Below are 6000 nucleotides of genomic sequence, written 5' to 3' on the forward strand. Positions count from 1 at the left end.
CAGCACCCACTCAATCACCTCAGGCACTGTATGGAGCAGAGTCCAAGCGTGACCTGTTCAGTACATAACAACCAAACATACTGTATGCTGGACTTCCTCATCTGATCAGACCTATATAAACAGAACCAATGTGTTTGAAGGCCAGGGTAAGTAATCACTCACAAGCATGGTTGTTTGATTATTGGATATCTTGACAGTATGTCAGTAAAAAGTGGAGGTTAATAATAACTCACGGGGCCTTGTGTTACACCCCAGTTGTGTGTGTTCATTTCTCAGTTGCCCTCAGTGATGTGCATGCGTTTGATCCAACTTGTAAACAGACACATGCTGATGAGATGGTTAAATGCATTAGGACAAACAGTACAGGGCTTGCACAGTACTGTCTGAATAGCCATTAAACAGTTAGGTAAACAGTCTGCCACGACACAGATCATTTGTTGAATTAATGCTAACTTTAGACCATCTTAACAGATGTGAACACAATTATGGTGATTAAATACACAACATATAACAAAAAAAAAAGAATCACAAGAGTTTCTTTTACATTTATTTTTAAAGCAAAATTGTAATAACATAACACTGACGAGCATATTTAAACTCATGGCAAAATAAACTGTGCATGATTAGGTACTGTACATAAAAAGATGACACTGTCTTCCTGCCTGTCTTTCTGCGTTTTTTCCCCTCTTGCAATAGTGCCTTGCACTCCCATGGCAACGAGGCCCAGCTCCAGGGGAAACCATGGAGATCCTGCCTTTCATCTGTGAGATGCTTTTATTTCGACACATAAGTTGATAGAGGCTGTCCCTGTCTGTTTGATTCAGATGCACCTCAGCTTCAGTCATGATGCTGCTTGTATCCAAAGCCAGCTGCCAATAGATCCTTCCTGTGCATCTAAAATGAAGTGGGAGGGCAAAGTCTGGATTACGTGTTGTAAATACTTCACAGCGTTCTGTGACAAACGTGCATTTACATATAATTATAAGTACTTTGTCTAGGTGGATAGAACATTTAAAATGACATCAATAATTTGATACATATACAGAACTCTTCAACAAAACCAATCAGTGTCAAGACTCAGTCAAATGTGTTATTATTTACCAGTGAATTCATTCATCAGTTGTCTTTTTAAATAAAATTACACTTGATTATAAAGCTTAAATGGTGTGACATAATTTCAAATGAATGAAATCTCACTTTAGATCAAAGCTCTTTGCACTGGATGATTATGGTCAGTATTTTTGGTCTGCCCAGTCCACCCACCGTCTGGTGCTTGATCAGTTTCCCTGAGAGGGAGAGGCTGTGAGACACATCTAGGTCTGTCTGTGTCATTTTAACTGTCCTACTTGCTATGATCCACTTACACAACCAACATCCAAACCACAGAGGGGCCTCACAGTCCCGATTCCCTCGACTTTGTTTGTCCTTGACTTTAAAATATTCTAAAAGTTGTGGACTGAAGAGCAAATTGTTTATTTGCGGAGAGTCGATTTATGATCTCATCCTATATCATTTGTCAACTTAATTATCATGTTTTAGGGGAGAAATCCAATGCCATGCTAGTTCCACAAACACCAAATTCATAGCCATTTTCATATAATGAACCAGTGAGACAGATAAAAGTCTCACTTAGATGACGCACAGGCTCTTCTGCTTGCATTTTGAAGAAGCAACAAATCCATTAAAGCTTAATTATAATTTCAAAGCACTGCAGTGCCTTAAAAACTACTCCATAAAAATGGAAACCCTGTTCCTAATTCAGAGATTCTAAGTGCAATAAGGATTTGTTCAGCTCATCGTCTACCAGCACTATTACACGAACCAAAGCTTGGTCGTGGTATGGTGAAGTTATTAGTGTTTAGATGTATTAGGTGGAATTAAGTAATGGGGAGGCGGAGACACGTCTCTTACTTTAGTTTGCATTTAATGAAAATGACTTAACTAGTAGGCTATATCAGATGTTCACATCTTTAATATTTGAAGCACACTGACTTGGATCAATTCCCACTGGTACATGGACATAGAGTATCATCATATGATTCATAAAGAAGGCTGTAAATATAACAAATGCATCGATCGACGGACGATAGATATCAAATGGTCCACAGCCTTTAGTCACGCTATTCAACTGAGGGTAAACATGGAAGCTAGGTGATGGGTCTATGTTTGCCAATTTGGTTTACTAAGCAACCGACTGATGGCACTGAGGAAAGAGTTTGCCTTAGGTAAGATGGCTGAGTTTAACCATAAAACATTCACGCTCCAAGCTATGAGACTTGACTTTTAAGTTAGCATAAGCCTCATTTTCCATGGTAGTCAATGTCAGAGAATATAACAGCCACAATAAATCTGATGCGGAAAGAATTGGCTGCTTTTTAAGCACTGATACTGCCTTAAAAAATGTCTCAACTCTGGTTGTAAGCAAGGTGTTGCTTAATACTGCACAGACTGAGGTGTCTTGGGGCGGGTTATAAAGATGAAAGCTAAGAGCTCATGGGTGTCGCTTTTTCCCCACAGTCCAAGTTCTGTTTTTAATTAGGTATCTTTATATATGTATTCTTGTCACAGAGTGTCAGAATGTTAATGCTAATGTTAATTATGTCTTGCCCCAAGGGACTAAAACAATGATAACACATTTAAACAGTAACTCCTCTATACTGTATGAATTATGTTGTTGTTTCTCGAAATAGGTATGACATTGACAAATATTTTTTTGCTTCTGCCACAGGCTACAGTTTCAATATGAAGAGTCAACACAGTGCTTCAAAAAGACTTTTCACAATATATTTTCTCTGTCGATAAAACCATCTCAGATCTCTTTATCAAACAGGTGATGGTATAACATCCTGTACAGACTACGACAGTTGGATAGAGTTTAGCTTTTCATCTCTGGAGGAGTAGAATTGCTATATCAAAAAATAATCTTGGATCGACAAGGGCTGTCAAAACTGTGCAACCCCCATTATTCTGTGATCTAATTGTCAGTCTGTGGTGCTCACACACAGTGTGTGCAGTTTGTCTGGAAAACAAGGCCCTTTTTATGTACTCAGTGCTTTGTGAAAAATGGGAGTGTGGGTAGCCCAAACTAATGAGTGAGAGGTGGCAGCCATGCAAGAATGAAGAATGACATTTTAGCTTAGTTTAATTACAAAGAGTGACTTCAAATATATTACCAAAACGGCAAAAGTATTTTATTCATGTACCGGTATGTTGTTTTTTTTGTAAATGGAAATATTGTATTAGCAAATGTAAATTTGAATTCTTGAGTCAATGTCTTCACTGTGTTCTGTGGGTGTTTTAATGTTTGGCAATATGAGGCTGCTAATGCTACTGGTTACCTTATTAATTCGCTATCAGGAAATGTTTGCTAACAGCTCATTAGTGTGCCGTCCATAGCTGCTGTCTTAGTTCCAACTATGTTTGGCAGTGTGAAATATATTTGCTTGTTGTTAAGCTTGGTTACCTTGTGGCGTCTGTTTGGCACGTGCTGCTTTTAGGTTAAGCTAGCTATGTAGTGGTGATGATATACTCATCTTTGACTATTTTGAGTTACTCTCGTTTGCGTGTGTTTTTGTGTTAAATTACTGGCTCTTCTGCAAATATTATTGGCTTTGTGGGAAACTTGTGGCTTTTTATCATACATGGGTAACGTTACTGTAGTCCCACTTACTGTACATTTTTATCACCAACTTTTTTATTTTGGGTCATTTTGCTGTATTTCAAAATGACATTTAACTATATAGCTGTGCTCCTGTGATGCATGAATTGGTTAACCATTTAAAATTTCAGATAACTGGAATATCTCCATCAAACTTTCTCAGAATCCAAAGTGGTATCTTACACTTGCTTGTTTTGTCTGATCAACAGTCAAAAACTGTAATGTAGTCAATGAAAAACAGCATTTAACAAGCAAATGGTTGTTTATTAATTGTCTGCCAATTAAGTAGGCTAATGAATGTAAATCAGCCATAAGAATGAATCAACTAATGTTTTAAGCGCTACTTGTTGTGTCCTAACCTGCTGCTGCATTTCAGGTGGATTACGCCGCCTACACACTGGATGCGTGGCATGAGCGTGGCGTTTCTGTTGCGTGTCAGTTGCGTGGCGTTTCTGTTGTGTGTCAGTTGCGTGGCGGCTGCATGGATATTTCTATCGGTACAGATCCATTTGTCCGACACGACTGAAGTGTGGTGTCGCGACGTCATACATCAATGGTTGATGCTCCACGCCCTTAACCGGCAGCTGATTGGATGAACGCCTGACGTGGGTCTGGCTTCTCGAGAATTTCAACAGAGTGTCATGGCGGCTCGTTGAGAATACGATCTAATATTTTACGAAAATAGTTCACTGCAACGTGTTTCTGAAACATTTTAAGTGAGAAATAGGCCATACAGTTGCTGAATCTGTCTTTATTTCAGATCGACAAAAGTCAGTTTAAATGATTTTCGTCTACTTCTACTGGATAGTCGCGTCGCGTTCAACGGTTTCATTTGCATAAAGATGGGCATCGGCCAGCTTTTTGACGCGCAGCATTTTTTCAAATGCAGTGCCGCCTTCCCGGAATGCTTTGCGTGCACGTTGAAGTCGCTTGACGTCACCCATAGGAATAGAGTGGAGCGTAGCGTGACAGAAGCGTTGCACGGTCAAATGGATCTGTACCGTAAGTCTTTCAGTGCAGATCCACTTTGGCAACTTGACTGAAGCATGGTGTCGCGACGTAATAGAGCTCAACAGTGACCGCCCACTTTTTTTCGGCTCTGTCTCTGGAAGTGTTTTTCCCCATTCGACTGTTTCATTGATGTTTCGAAAATTGCTTATATATAGAGTTTTAAGTCTGGAACCAAGCCGACCAGCTACGAGATGAACAGTGAGCATAACACATTTGATTCGGCGCAAAAAAACATTTTGAAAACGGCAAAAAAGGCAAAAGTACAAGACCGTGTACAGAAACTATCATAGACTTCAATGGTAGAAGCTCGCTCTAGCCGTTCGCAGTTTCGCGTGTACGGTAAACGTTTCTATGGTAACAGCGAGTTGGACCAATCAGAGACGTTGCTGTTACGCTTAGGTCTATACATCGATGGTTGATGCTCCACGCCCTTGATCGGTCTGGCTACTCCCAAATTTCAAAACGGCCATCATGGCGGCTCGTTCAGAATAAATCTCGTAGAAGCGTCGCACGGCTAGGTGGATCTGCATGGTTTGCACACCAGAAACGTGTCTGACGCGGCGCTGCTGCTGCTGCTAGCCTTGTCTGTACACATGTATGTTTCCCATTGATTTACTGCACTCAAGCAGTAGTATTCTTCATGTTAAACATAAATATATACTGATTTGATTACAGCAAAGACAACGTCGGCAGTATTGACGGCAAAATAGGCTACAGAATATTTCGTTCTGGATTGACAGGTGCAATATTTGAAAATCGATAATTATTTATTATTTTTCTAGAGACTTTCAAACATCAACATGTAATTTATTAATATGTATACGTGTCAAAATGACATGTAAACATCTTTTCCTATTCTATTTTGCCTGGAAATGCTTCCAACACGCTTGCGTGTCGCATAAAAAATAGGCCTCAGTCCTAATTCTAGCTTGCACGCGTTTTTGGCACGCCTGAGACGTGCGTGTCACGCAGGCAGTGTGCAAGCTCTAAACCGTGAATTATACTGGCCGCAGCCCACCTGGCACACGCAAATGTGACGTCATGGAATTGCCGTAACTATTTATACCCGCGCTGGTGGTCGCAACAATAGTTGCAGTCTTCTCCTGAACAGAGGTGGCGCTAATGAAGAAAGGCTACCGACTTTGCTCTTTCTACGGATTAGAAGAAGAAGAAAAAGATAAACAACGGCAGAACTGGCAGCAGCATTGACGTCAATGCTTCGATTTGATTCAATGACCTACTTGGTCGGATCAAGCCTTTCATTCACCATAAAATAACTCATCTTAACCCAGTAAGTTTACAAAAGAGACTTGCAGTCACTCTGAGAGTCC

Source organism: Sander vitreus, chromosome 8 (genome assembly GCF_031162955.1).
Source record: "Sander vitreus isolate 19-12246 chromosome 8, sanVit1, whole genome shotgun sequence".
NCBI lineage: Eukaryota > Metazoa > Chordata > Actinopteri > Perciformes > Percidae > Sander > Sander vitreus.